Source organism: Triturus cristatus, chromosome 10 (genome assembly GCF_964204655.1).
Source record: "Triturus cristatus chromosome 10, aTriCri1.1, whole genome shotgun sequence".
In the NCBI taxonomy this organism is placed as follows: Eukaryota; Metazoa; Chordata; class Amphibia; order Caudata; family Salamandridae; genus Triturus; species Triturus cristatus.
In genome coordinates this window covers 423,155,221-423,170,614 of record NC_140593.1, presented here as the reverse complement: position 1 = coordinate 423,170,614, position 15,394 = coordinate 423,155,221, and the positions used below count along the sequence as shown (strand labels likewise).

Sequence of the window (15,394 nt, the reverse complement as noted above, 5' to 3'; positions counted from 1 at the left end):
GAATAGCGTCAAGTCAGAAATGATTGTTCCTTATGTAAGGACCAGTTTGATTGACAAAATAGATATATTGTGTGGCACACTTTAACCAGGATTTCTAAGGATATGGCGAATGTGGACCTCAGTAATGGTCACAACAATGTCCACTTTATTCAAAGATGGCGCCTTAAAGGAGTTCAAAATTATTAGATTTAGTGGCGCCCGAGGTTGTTTCAATTAGTAGCTTATTAGTCACTGTAATGTATATTTAATTTTGGTGGTATCTTGTTTATGGTAATAAATATTTGTAGGCCAGAAATATTTGTTTACCCGCAATAGCAAGGGATTGTGTTAACGGAATCTCAACATTGGTAACTGCAATGTCGTGTCGGATGATCTACTCCGTTCAAAGATGCTGCCCAATAGGAGTTCAGAATGGTTGGACTTAGCGGTGCACACTCTAAGGTGGCGCCCGAGGATGGGGGACAGAGACTATTGTCCTCTCTCCATGTTGACTGGTTGCAGAACGCGGGAGCTATTTAAATACTGGCCTTTCAGCGGACCGCGTCTTGTACTAGAGGACACGGTTGGCTTTTTGGAGACGGACTATTTACATTAGCCGATAAGGATGGGAGAATGTGGCTGAACTATGCAGCATCATTTGGCTACAGTTGAGGGAGACGTTATGTTTACGGTGGGCATTTCATTTTCTGATAAGAGGTGTTACCTTATACACGAGGATGTTTGGAGGGGACTTACCTGTCCGTTTCCCCATGCTTGGTAAGCGTGGGGGTTGGCCTTATGGAATTTTGAGCCTACGCTTGTGATTACTACTCATGACTCCGTGATTATTGCTCATGACTGCGTTATTAAGTGACACATAAAGTATGCATTTTGAGGCATCCGGGGGAATATGTTTTGTAATACTTTAGTGAAGATGGCTATATCCTAAGGATTTATGATGCCGCATCTAGCAAATAATTTAAGCTCCAACACAGACAGTGGGGGCTCTGAGCGTTGAAATTAATATTAAATATTATGCAGGCTTGAAATGCGTTGTGAGCATTCTATTTAACCGTGGATGCCACACATATGGAGGATATATTACCATATGGACTGAGTGCCTAAAATTGTGTACGGATCAGGTTACCACATTGCATGGTGCAATTGATATAGATTTAGAGGATGTGTGGTTTAGGGCTGTACTCAGAACCTTACCGGTGAGTCTATATACATATATTGTTTTCCGGTTTCCGGATTTAGACTCAATCTGATCTAATTAGAATCACCAACAAGTTTTAATTTCGAATTGGAATCCATGATTGTGGAATAGCCTCTTACCTACATGTAGGATGGAATTATCACCATATGAGAAGTAGGTGATACTGTGGTTTTACTTTTTAGTCATTCTCTAAGGAGTGGTTTGGCCTTGGATGGGCTTGGATTTTGACTACTGTTGCTTTCATTTTCCCCACCTTAGATCTTAACCAGAGACTGTGGAGGCATTTGGCTACGATTTATTCATGCATGACCTTCGGATGTGGATTGTGTATATTGTACCTTCCGGATGTTCTTTGGTGCTTTCCCGCATATTATTGATATGCATTCTTTTCTTGATTCTCTTAGTCGCTATATTTACTCACATTGGTATTCTTCACTGCTAAAGTGCTTGGGATTAATTTGGGTTCCTTCAAAACATCCGGATTATAAGACCTTCTCCCCACCTGTTTTCTTCTATGTTTTAATTGGGTCACTAGGGATCCACACTGTGCATGTATAAAAATTTGTCTCCAATCTGTGATTGGAGCCTTACTAAGTCACGGTTAGATTTATTTACTTGTCTGTTGTACACCAGTTTCTTTATGGTGTTACAATGGCCTCTTTATTTTGTATTTGTTTACTTAGCCTTGAAAAAGTCGCTGGACAATTTCCCTGTGTGGTGACGAAACACATGTTGGCTGGCTAAGAACTCTATACAGTAACAAGAAAAAGAAAAGAATGAAAGAAAGGACTACAACTACTTTGTTCTATAATTTGTGTACACAATTTCACATTATTCATGTCTTTACCTTGTGGACGTGTGCTGAGGATTGTATATACCATTCTTTTTTAGCTGGGTCTGGTGGCTCAGTGGACTAATGTGTCCACTGTAGGGGCCTGTGTTCAGCCTCATGGTCACAGGTTCAATTTCCGGCAGTTCCACTCAGCCTATCATCCTTCTGAGATCGATAAAATGAGTAACATTGGGTTGGGTAACAATAAACATCTGTTATTTAGCACCAAGGTACTCTTGGGTGAACGTGCGCTTCAAAAAATACTCGTCATTGTAGACCCATCTCTCTGCCCCTTACAATAATAGTATATGAAAAACAGTTATTCTCCATATTTTATACAACACACTGTTGGATCCTGTGCCATCTAGGTTCTGGCCTTCCGCAGCATGGAGTCTGTTTTGTCACAGTCCTTGACACCAGTTAAATAAAATTGGCGTACCCGCAAAATATAGACACGGTGTCCCTATTGTCCATGGTATGGGAGGCCTTCAAAGTTACCATTCGAGGGGTGTGTATAGCAAAGGGTGGAGGGATCCTGAGGGACATTCACACAACACACTGTGAAAGCTGAAAATTGACCTTAGACAGATGGAGGCCACATTAAAGACTACGTCTATCGAGGATCTGCAGAAGAAAATTAGGGATGCGCTGTGCGAATAGCAAGATAAGGCAGAAAGAGAGTGCTTGTCCGAGGGAAATATCACCAAGCCCGAAAATATGGGGAGGGAGAAAGGCCTGGAAAAGCCCTTGCTGAACTGGTCCACAAACTGAGATTTTCTAACACTTTCTTAGAGGTCATTGACACAGACGGACAGCATACAGAGATACACCAGACTTAATGAAACCTTCCATGCATTCTACACCACACTCTATACCACACATAGAACACAGCCCATAGAGTTTGACCCCTACTTTGAAAATGTACTGCTGGGACGGCTGGGAGATGGCCAGAGGGAGTTCCTCTCAGCTGCATTTGAGGAAGATAAGATGCATGCTGCGATAATGCAACTCCGCTCTGGACAAGCCCCCGGCACAGAGGGCCGCACTGCGGAATTTTGCAAAACATATAGTGACTGCCTCATCCTGATACTCAAAAGTGTATATGAAGAGGCTCGAGAGACAGGACTCCTCCCGAGGACGATGCGAGAGGCACTCATCATTTCCATATTAAAGCCCGGGAAGCCAGGCGACAAATGCGATTCATACAGGCCACTATCGCTCATAAATTGTGATGCAAACATACTAGCAAAAATACTTGCGAACCGACTGAGCCTCCTCATGTCTGCTTTGGTACTGCCTGACTAATCAGGCTTTGTTCCAGGGTGGGTGACGTTGTACAACCTGAGCACTCTTTTTGCCTTTATGCAGAACATCAACCCGGATCTAGCTGCGGTGGAAGTTGTTTAGACGCCACTAAGGCTTTTCACTCCCTTGAATGGGATTATCTCACTGGTGTCCTATGGCGTATGGGCTTCTCGCCTCCCTTCCTGTCACGGATCCAACTATTCTAAGATGAACCACAGGCCAAAGTGCTGATTAATGGAATGTGCTCCCCCAGCTTTCAAATCATGAGCGGAATGAGACAGGGATGTGCATTATCCCCCCTCCTTTTTTCGTGTTGGCCATGGAGCCTCTTGCAGCCAAGCTCCGGCAACATAATCGAGAGAATGCACTCCGATATCCCGAGAGGCACATTCTGATATCCTTCTATGCAGACAATATCACACTGTATCTGTGAGACTCCGAAATCAGTCTGAACCCAATATTGCGAGAATTTCTACAATTTTGATTGTATTCCGGGGTCAATATCAACTTGGAGAAGTCCCAGATCTTTTCCCTTACTCAGTCGGTTCAGCCACATAGTCCTGATTATCCGTTGACTTGGTGCGAAACGCAAGTGAAATATTTAGGGCTTATGGTAACTAGGGACAGGACGAAGCTTATGCGGACCAATTGCGGCCGAGCGCTAGAGGCCCTGACAAACTCCATAACTAGAAGGATCTCCATGCCTATTTCACTGGCAGGGCACATATCACTGATTAAGATGATAATCCTCCCGAAACTGCTCTAACTTTTCATCAATGTTCCTTATGCACCTAGTAAACACTATTTTAACCCCTTCCCTGCTCATGACGGAACCGTTCCGTCATGAGCCACGGTTGCCGTGTGCTCATGACGGAACGGTTCCGTCATGACACGCCCGTTGGCGGCCGCTCCGCCTACGCGGCGCTGTTTCCCCGCCTGTGCGGGGGGACAACGCAACTGGGCGGAGTCATGACGGAACCGTTCCGTCATGAGCACAGCCCAACCGTGGCTCATGACGGAGCGGCTCCGTCATGAGCACAGCGCCACCGCGCTGCCCCCCCGCACCCCCCAGCACCACAGCGGAATTCCCGCCGCGGTGAAAGGGTTAAAGCCCTTAAAACCCAACTGCTCCGGCTGATTTGGGGCAGAAGACAACCTAGACTGAAATGGGGGACCTTAATCAAGCCATTTGCGAGTGGGGGTTCAAGGCACCAGATATGGAGCCATACTTTCTGTGCGCACAAGCACACTTTGCTGCATATTGGATATGACCACCTCCGTACATGCCACATCTGGCTGTGGAGCAGGGGTACATGTCACCCGTACAAAGCACGACCTATCTGGGATCGCCTGTGAACCCTAGGAGTAGGGACCCGACAAAGGTTAACTGCACAACCATGGCATGGCGCGGCATTGCTAAGTGATTACAAGTGCCTATGCTAAACTCCCCACTGCTGGGAACATCGCCCGGATCTCCGGTAATGCAGGAGGCGAGCTGCCGGCAAATGCTCCAGAAGCATGGAGTGCTGACCTGGGGGACCTTATATGAGAGCGGTCATTTTCGCACCCGCAAGACTTTCTTCCAGGACCGACTGCCTACCTCAATGGAGCTATTTTTATATGTAAGGCTCCGCTAAGATGTTAAAAATGCCACCCCTGACTTTCCCACTGAACCTGCGACCCTAGCCCCACTGCATGCCCTACTACAAAAGTCTGCGCCCACACACGTGGTTTCTATGCTTTATCGTACCACCCAAGCAGAAAGTCCTGAGGCGAAACAGACCTCAGGGGCCAACTGGGAAGAGGACCTGGGGACCCCCCTTAATGAGGAGCAGTGGACATATTGCTGTCAACAGCCCAGGAACATATCGGCAAGCAGCAGGCTGTGCACTATACACTTCATATTCATGCACCACCTATACTACACTCCTGCTTGACTCAACTGACTTCAGTTGAGAGACAATGATAAATGCGATAGATGCAGGGAGACGGGAGCTGGATTTCTACACTTGGCGGGGGAGTGCCCCCCCATTCGGGGATACTGGCAACGGATGCTAGATGCATTGGGACAGATGATTGGCTCTCCTCTCCCAGATACCCCGCTCACGACACTGTTAGGATACACAGCAAGACTTGACCCCTCAGTTAGAAAATATGCCTCACTGGGCTTTTTACTAGCCAAACGCAGAGTAGCCTGTAGGTGGGGGAGAGGGCGGGCTCCCAAGTTCAAGGCGTGGCTGAGTGACCTCATAGTTTGCCAAGACCAACTACTTACGTATGCAGAGCTAATGCAACCTGCCTCCTGACCGAGAGACATATGGGACCACTTACGAATGTACTTGCTTGAACACCTAGTCAAATGAGGAGCACGGGGAAATGTTTGAGCTCCAGTGCCCCCACAGGAGGAAATATTCAGACAGTGGGCGGGCGTGGGAGGAGCGTGAATAAACAGCCTCGAAGGACCTGGTGTTCAATACTTCACTGCTGACCTTATCTGATGTGTTCTACCATACCGATTTTTCTAGACTACTATACTGAAGGCTAACTGTGCTATTAATGCAATCCATGACTGTACTATACAACAGCAATGTGATGAGTTGTTATGCTTAGCTGAAGCCTGTTTGTGAATTGTAAAACTAATGAAAATATATATATATACTTTTTTTAAATAAGAAATAAAAATTGGCGTAACGTAGTATAACCTTTTGTTATTTCTATCTACCGCATTCAACAATGTCCCTCACAAACTTTTTCTTGCCTTCCTTTTACATGAATGATCAGTGACTATGCTTTATCTTGGCTTATATCATATGTGGTGAACCATGCTCAGGCAGTGCATCTGCCTCCCATTCAAAATCTGATTATGTCTATCATGGAGTCCCTCAGGGTTCATGACTAAGCTTTCCTTCGTTATAACATGAGTTAAATTTGGGCAAACTGAAATTCTCTTTTTGAGTATTCTATGGCCAGTGACATTGATTGCACTAAAATTGTCATTATATTTTAGGATCAAGGAAAAATCAGTGGATATCCAATTGCAGTTTCACTTCTGTCTTATCAGTATAGAGACTCGGGTGAGCACCAAGTTACAAAAACATAAGACACTTAAAACGGTGGTTCTAGTGGTGAGATCATTTTTACCATCCCACTCATGGTCTGCAGTGCTAAGCTTTTCACCTTTATTGCAACATGTTTTTTGATGTTTTGCTTTATTTTTCCACATGGACCTCCAAAGCGTCTTCATCTTGCTTCTTTTGCTTTTGCATCCTTTGTAGAAATCATGTCTCTCCTCCCAGTTGGGTCCCACCAAACCATGGACCATGTCTTGAAATATCTAAGAAGATTTTCGAACTCCTTAAACTTCAATTAAACTTTATCCTCTTGCTTAGTGGCAAGGAATTGAAAATTAGGCTGCTTGCCTTATCTGTGGATTACTATGAGGCTTGCACATTTACACTCATGCTTCTGCCCTCCGTTGGCTTCATGTCTGGCTTACTGTCTATGAAAGGTTGATATTTCCCTTACCTGACAGTCAAACACTAAAACTACTTGCCCCTCACAATGTGTCTTTTAGCTGACCATCATGCTTTATTTAAAGCTCTCAAGACCTGGCTTTTTCCACCAAATACTTGCTTTGGTCTTCTTGACTGCTCAGTCTGTTTTCTATCATCACAGGGGTATCTTTTGGTGTTATTATGAATTTTCCCAATCTTTTCATCATTATTATAATTAGCATAATTACATGATGCCTTTCAAAACAAATCATGAGCATTACTCACAGATGTGTACTGTATGTTACTTTGGTAAAACACTTTGGCCCAGATTTACTAACACATTCTGCAGGTTGTGTAACTTTTGTGATGCAAACCTAGGGCAAAGCGTTGAGGTGGGATTTACTGTTCAATGCAAACCAGGATTTCAGTTGGAAAATATACCAAAGTAATGCAAAGATGCATTATACTTACTTAGTGCTACTTTGTGTCAAGGAGGCATTCCATGTAACCATCCATGGGTTTTGAAGCAAATCCCTGTCTACTTACATTCATAAGGTAAACAAAACAAGAGAATGAGAAATTGAGTTAAGCTTGTTTCTCTTCGCCTTATCAATATAGCAATCAAATGAAAACAAGCTTGCTACCATTCAAATATAGCATCTCAAAAGACTTTCAATTATGTTTTCAGAAAAACCATTAGTTTTTTTTAAAAGAGCCATCACCCACCAAACTAGTTGGTGGCCTGCTTCATCTTCTTCATTGGGTTACCACCTAAGACACCTAGTGCATTTCAGTTGTGCTGTGATGCCTGAAAATCGTGCATTTGTGGGTGAATTAAAACTGCCTCAAGGTGATTCGGCCCTTGGGAAGTTTTAATCATGGATCCTTTGGTTAGGATTAAAAACTGTGACGATGGACGTGAAGTGAGATAATAATGGTCTCACACATCCTAGTGTTAGGTCAGCATGTTTCACACAAACATGCGTGCTTTCTGAGTCACAATGGCTTTCTTCAGGATGAGGTTGCTAGGAAGACCCTAGTGACAGGTTGAAAGCACGCTAAATCATGCAAAAATGGTGGCAGTAACATACGATTTTCACCAACCTTCTTGCAATTTCTAGAGTGAATACAATAAGAAGCACTATTCAGACAAGTATGCCCAGCATAGACTAAATAGTCCTGCCGGCGTATCAGAGCTTAGCATTTCCACATGTAGGCATGGATAATATGTCACGTGCTGGGCACAGTAGTGGGAGTGACCCATACCTCCCACAAGTCTACGCCCCTCGTGGATGTGTCTGTGGCTAATCCTTTAGTCACTAAAATTGGTAACCCAGTAATGGAGCAGTGAATTAGAATGCCGGATTTGACAACACGCATATTGTAATCTTGCCTCGCTGGTGTGTCTGGATAAACATTTGCACTATGTTAGAGATGCAGTGTTTTATGAACCCATCTATAGACCCCCTGTGAATCTGCAGTGTTTGCTAAACTGAGCAGCAACAAAGGCTGATGGTCAGCGATATTGACCAATATGTTTAACAAGATAGGGACTTTTAATCTAAAAAATCGGTTAGTCTGCTCCTCAAATGATTGCTACTGTGATTTTTACTTTCATGAGCCGTAATGGGTGATGTATAGTACCTATATCATAATTAGCAAGGCAAATCTGACCCTAGTGTAATAGTGAGGGGCAAAGAGGGGCATCATTAAAAGGACATGTTATGTCCCTCAGAGTGTGGTACCTGTGGCCTTCCTGAGGAAGTGGTCCGTAATCCTTGTTGTGTTGTTTGCATCTGACGTTACTCTAATGCTCGCAGATCCGTGTCTTAATCTTTTTACTGGTCATTCCCATGTAGCGAAGCATGCAGGGGCACATGATCATATAGATCACATTGGTAGAGTTACTGTTGGTGTGCTTTTTAATTACCCACACCTTTCCTAGTTCTAGATTGAGCATTTTTGCAGTTGAGGTAAGTAGGTACATGCTGCAGTTCCCATATGCGTAGTGTCCTACTACTACATCTGGAAAGCCCCAATTGTTCAGCACAGTGTTCCTTGGTTTAGTTTGGTTTTTGGGGCAGGTGGATACCAGCCTGTCCTTTAAACTACTGGGTTTCTTGAAGGAGAATTGAGATTTTTTTCATTTAAGCTTCCTTGTTTGAAGGATGCACCAATGTTTGTTAATCAATCAATCAATCAATCAATCAAGAACATTTATAAAGCGCGCTACTCACCCGCGAGGGTCTCAAGGTGCTGTGGGAGGGGGTGGGGGGGGGGGGGGAGTCGCTACTGCTCGAAGAGCCAGGTCTTGAGGAGCTTCCTGAAGGAGAGATGATCCTGGATCAGACGTAGGTGGGTGGGGAAGGAGTATCACGTCTTGGCCGCCAGCCAGGGATTGTGCTTGTGAATTGAAGTCTATGGTTTTGCTTCAATTTCTCCTCAACCTTAAAAACTATCCATAGGGTAAATTCTCCCTTAGTGCTCTCGGGTGAAAACTGTCATATTTGAGCAGTGTGCTCTTATCCGTGGTTTTGTGATGAGCCTTGGTCTGTAGTCCGTTATTTTCAGGAGCAGCCCTTGCATGTAAGAGCGGTGGGCCAAGGGGACTCAACAGAAGAATAAATAAATATTTAATTTTCCCTCATTGTCATCTCCCCCAACCGGTCCCACTGTTCTTACCTGCACAGGCCACTCCTGGTCATTTTCTGCAAATATCGTTCAATCCAAAAATGTAATGGATGTGTTTTCCAACATGTGCATGAACTTCAGATTACTGTCAAAACCATTAATATATTCCAGTAATGGTGTGATCAATTGTCTCTCTCCATCCCAGATTATAAGGATGTCATCTATATACTGCTTTGACAATTTTATGTTCTTGTACGGAGAGCTGTAATTTAGGATGTGTTTCCATTACAACAGAAACTTACAAAGAAGAGATCTACCTTTGTGCCCTGGACTGTGTGTGCTTCAGTGCATCTCTGTTTCGGACATTGGGTCTGCACTTTGTTTATATACTGCCGACAATTTCCTAAAGGTCGCTGGGTGCTTAGCATGATTGCACTACTAAATGTTTAAACATCAGATATTATATTTTTATTACAGACAATAACTATAGATAGATGTGCAAACATTGGGCTTAGTGACCAGATACTTTTCTTTCCTTTATCACCAAACTCAAAGAAGTACTTTATAAGGGCTAGGTGGGCACAGTCTAATATGAATCTCCTAGGGATGTTGTATTCCAATTCCTCCTGCTTAAGAGCATCTCTGATAACTGTCAGTGTTTCCTCCTGAGGTAGGCTTGTGTACAAGCTCTCAATGTCAAGGCTCACTAATGAATTATTGGTAGTATTGTATTCTATGTTTGTGAGTAAGTTTAGAATATCTATAGTGTCCTTCAGGTAAGTAGGGGTGCCCTGCACTATAGATTTGAGCAAGAAACCACAGAAGCAGGATAGCAGCTCTAGAAAAGAGCCTAACACTCGACATGATCAAGCGGCCAGCTGGTGGTGTCTTTGGAAGTGTTTAGAAATTGGGTATTTTGGGGCTGGTCATGCAGAGGAATTCTGCTTCATTTTTGGAAATTGCCCCATTGGACTGGGCTTCCTCCACAAGATTATCTTGTTTCTCAGTTGTGTTGCAGGATCTAGGGGAGGATTGTATAGTTCTTCCTGTCTTCCAGGAGACAGTTACACTCAGTCCTGTAATCCTCTTTATTCTGTATTACAACAACTCTCCCCTTGTCTGCCTGTTTTAAGATGATTGTTTGGTCAGCTTTCAAATCCCTTGATGCTATGGTCTCTTCCTTAATCATGACTTTTGTCAGGACCAGGTTACTAGAGAGGCCCTAGTCAGTGTTCGCATGTGTGCTAAAGCATGCAAAAATAGTGCTAAGTGGTTGGTAACTTACTATTTTCACCAACCTTCTCAGACTATGATGGTAACACATAGCACTGAAGACATTGTGCAAAGCCTGTACAGCGCACTCATACCATGCAAATGTGCGCATCATGCTTGAGCACAGTTCTCCGCACCAAGTCAACATACATGTGGGAAATAGATTCTATCATCCTACCACATGAAGCATACCATGCCATTAGTCCTCTGTTTGCCTCCACGGAAGGAAATATTTTGGGCTCTCTAGGAGGGTCATGACTGAAATCACACAGACAAAGTGCAATACAAACATTCATGCATTTCATTACAAGGCTTGATGGGGGAAAAAAGTGAATGTGCAGAATGTAACGTAGGTGTCTATCAATTGTTTCATCTACTTTAATTGCACTATTTCAGGGTGACATGGATCTTCTGAGGGGAGGGGATGGGGCCTATAGTCATACACTGCTGGGATAATTAGTAACTGTCACAGATTGCAACCAAAAAGATAGCGTCTGGGGTGGGAACCCAATGCTGAAGCATGCCACCAACTAGGTTTGTGGGTGAGGGTTCTTTTAATGCATGAGTGAAAGGCATTTGCGAAGCTATATTTAAATGGTAGTGAGCTTGTTTTCATTTGATTGCTTTACAAACACTTATAGACATGGATTTGCATCAAACTCTTACGCTTCCTCAAGGCGACTGTAATGGGGGAAAACAAGTCCTCTTCCGATACAAAACATAGGCTTTAAAGAACACACACACCTTTGCAGTATGGTGTCAGGTTGTGTGCATTTGCGCATGGCAGCCAAAAGTGCACCATGTGCTCAGGGGAGAGAAATGTGAAAAGTCTTTATCAATATGGCACAGTTTGTTCTCTCCCTTTGATGCTACTGACTGGGGTTAAACATTAGTAATTCTGGGCCTTTGTTTAGCAAAATGCCCCTTCCTGCGTGAGCATCAAAGTTAGAAGGTATTATTTCATATTTGTTTTAAATACTCTATTCACAATTGGACTTATTTTGTGCAGTGAATGCTATGCAGCAGTGTTCGCTCATCCAGAGGACACAAGGCCTCTGCACCACAATCGGAGCAACTGCTTTATTTACCAGCTGTCCAATCAAAACGAATCTTTATATGTATAAGCTATAATATTGACTTGGCAGCAGGGTAGGCCTCCACTTGTTCTACTCATATTGTGTGTGAACAAAGGAGAATGGATTGTACTATGGAATATAGACGATAGGAATATCATGGTACCAGAATGTCATGGACAGAATATTGAGGGGCAACATATTGTTAGGTAAGCCAATATAGAGGAAGTATAGATTTACTTTTAACGCCACATATGCACCTTTCAGATATAGATGACAAAGATTTAGTCAAGATATATGCAAGGAATTGGGTTACTGGTTGAGGGGGATAAAACCCTACTCAAGCAGCAACCACAGTCCTTGTCAGGGAGAAGTCACAAGCAAATCCCAAATTAACCTGTGCTCAATCCTCTGGTTGCTTGGCACAGGCCAGTCAGGGCTTAGCTTGGGGGCAATGTATAAAGTGTTTATATAGTACTTCAAAACCAATAAAGTAAAACACAATACATGAAAAATCCAACACAAATTTAGAAAAATTGAGTAAAATGTTACAAAAAATTTAAGACCAATAGAGCAAAAATCCAATCAGTAGTACTGGAGAGATGCAATTTCAGATATTTAAGTGAAAATAGTGCCAAAAAACACAAAGAGCCAGCTGTAATTTTCTGGTCATGCCAGAATGGGTCAAAGTCACAACTTCAGGCCAACCACGATGGAGCGCTCGTCAACTACATGGACCAAATTAGGCTGGCTGAACAAAGAACCTTAAAATCCTGCAGTGCAAAGTCTATCGTTGAAGAAACATTACGCACCAGCTGGTTCCAAAGAGGGTGCAAGTCTTGCCATACAGAGCCCTGCATTGTCGCCATGGATGTCGTCAACAAGGGGTTTGAGATGTGAAGGCATGCGCTGAGGAATAGTTGTGCAGCTGCGGTTCTCAGGAGGGTATGAGCTGCGATGCAAAGTCCTGCATTGTGGATGCATTGAGCAGCAGTTCCGATATGGAGTTTGGTGAGGTGCTATGCCACACAGCAGCTCTGATGATAGTTTTTGAGAAGCGATGCGCTGCAATACATTGGTTCTGCTGGCACCACAGTTAAGCTGGCAGAGCACCTTCAGGCCCACTTCCAAGAGTCCAAGACTAAGGTGGCACCTCTTGGGAGGGCAAGACTCAAAGCTGGTAGAGTCTAGGTGCTGCGTTCAAGATGGGCGAAGCCTGTTCTCTTCCTGAGGGCTCAGGCAGAGCCTTTGAGTTGTGCAAGTGTACTAAGTGACAGCACCTCCTTGTTAAATTAGAGGCCCATCCTGCAATACCTAGCTTCCCTGTGTTCCACTGTCTGGGAGCAATACCCAAAGATCAACTTCCAGCTACACCTATTCATGTGACCCAGGAACAGGCTGCAGGCACCATAAAGTTGGGACAAGAAAATACCCAACTCATTAGTAGCATTTAATTTACAGACTGCAGGGTCTACAAGTAAATTAAATGTGCCAATTAGGTATTGGTTAATACTACCATATTTAGGGGAGAGAGCACAATCCCTTTAGCACTGGTTTGCCTTAGAGTCACAATACATATATGAAATTCTAGACTAACCTTAGACAACACAGCATATCTGCTAATTAAATGTTGCCAGAGCGTATAAAAATGCACCCTCTTGCTCTGTCCGAAGCGAGAATAGAAAATCCTGTAGAGAGACGCATGCTCAGCATGAACACCCCCTGAATGCTATGTCCCCACGTAGGTCTTGCCTCTATCCTCCAATTTTCCAAAATAGCCTCTCCTACTTTACTCATTTCTTTACTCCCCTCTTTGCTGGCCTGCAAGATCAAGCCATTACTTAACCTCTACTGACCTGTGAGAGTAGAAGAGGTGATTTTAGAATTTCTTAATGAGCAGCAGGAAGGTGGGTAAGTTCATAGTTATGCATGGAGTGAGTTCTGTATGAATGGGGCAGTAGTTGAGCAACTTTGTTTAAACTCTTAGGAGGTTTTAGCTGTATATATGAATCAAGCAAGTATGTGTGTATCCAGAAATTGAGAAATGTTGTTCATAGAAAAATGCTGCCCCGGGGAGTTCCCTGTCTGCATAAGATGCTGGGACACTGTGTTAGAAAAGCAAGTATGTTTAGATTGATAGCACAAGCTTGTGTCCTCCTCTCCAGTTGGATCACCAGTCTGTGTTTGGGAGGGAGCTGGAAAACTTGCCATTCCAATTAGTTCCAGTTTCTTGTGCCAGGTGAACCTTCTGGAATACATTATTTGACAGATACACTAGGTCAACAGGACTGCCATCTTCACAGCCAAGCTGTGCTTATTGAAAGCAAGGCTTCTGACCTGGTGGTCCTGGGTAGGAAAGAACAGCCAGTGTTTCACACTCTGAGAAAAATGGTCATTAATTGTTTTTTTTTTTAGAAATATCTGCTTTTGCAGTTTGTTTCTGAAAAAAAAAATAAGGCCAGCTAGCAAGCTCAAATTAAACAGTAAGTGAGAGGTCTTTGAACAACTTGTGCTTGGGCTGAAGCACTTGCAGTGTAAAAAGCCACAGGAATCTTTAAATATGTCAAGTGAGTCGAGGTAATGGTGATGGCGGTGGTGCTACTATAATCCCAGCTGTTGTCCATGCTCACACCATTCTTTCCTCTCAGGCGGTGAGATAGGCATAGGGGAACACAGGGTATCAAAAGGAGCCCATGGGCAACTGCCAATTTGTCATTTCCCAGCACAAATTCTAGCTGGCTGAAATTGTGAATTTGGCACTCTTCATTGGCTCTGACTTCCCACCAACTCCTCCAGCCTGAAAAATGCCAACCTTCTGAAGGCAGTGGAATGTATTCATCAGGACACCTGAAATACTCTGCAGATCTTGCTATAACATTTCTATGTATAGAAAAAAGTGAATAATGGAAGGCTTGGATTAATTACATCCACTGGTAATCACTCTGGCCGCATCCCAATTCATTGTTTTGCACACCTTGTCACCTAAGTTTCGACGCAGCTATATGCATATCAGTCTTGATCCTGCTCCAAAAGAAACAGTCCAGCCCAAACTCTTTTTTGCATACTTTGATAAAACGTCAGAGCTTCAAGTTGCTGTTAATCTACACTCTGGACCAATCCTAAAACATCATATTAGCTTTGCTGTTGTATCTTGAGAGGGAGATTAAACAAAATACTGCCTTGAAAGAAGAGGAGCTGTCCTCAGACATTGAAAAAACACAATAGAACTAAGAGAACATAGGATAATCAATGTTGAGAATGACTTAATAAATAGAGACTGTTCAGGACCCACAAGAATCTACAACCATGCAGGAAATGCCCAAAGTGAATGGCAGTTGCATCACCTGAAGGTAGAGGAGGTGAAGAAGACATCAGAGGAGGGCACCTGTTGTGCTACTTACTGCTCCTAGATTTGTGTGAGCATGTATCACCGTGCCCAAATCTAAGAAGAAAGCAAGGTGTCAGTATCATCTAGTTTACATACTGTCTTTGCTTGGGTCAGATTGTCATCCTGATCCTGAAACCATTTAATCAATGTTCTATGATGCAAGTTTCCAGAGATATCAAGATTTGAAGCCCTGGAAGACTC

The 15,394-nt window shown here is 43.5% G+C and overlaps 1 long non-coding RNA gene across 1 annotated transcript in view; it reads left to right on the top strand.

Annotated features, from left to right (window-relative positions):
• The first annotated feature begins 555 nt into the window (after nt 1–555).
• The window catches only part of LOC146789557 (uncharacterized), an 83,999-nt gene continuing 69,160 nt past the window's right edge, over nt 556–15,394 (top strand). Inside the window, exon 1 of the long non-coding RNA XR_014969827.1 lies at nt 556–670. This is a non-coding gene — a long non-coding RNA (uncharacterized LOC146789557). The remainder of the gene's footprint in view (nt 671–15,394) is intronic.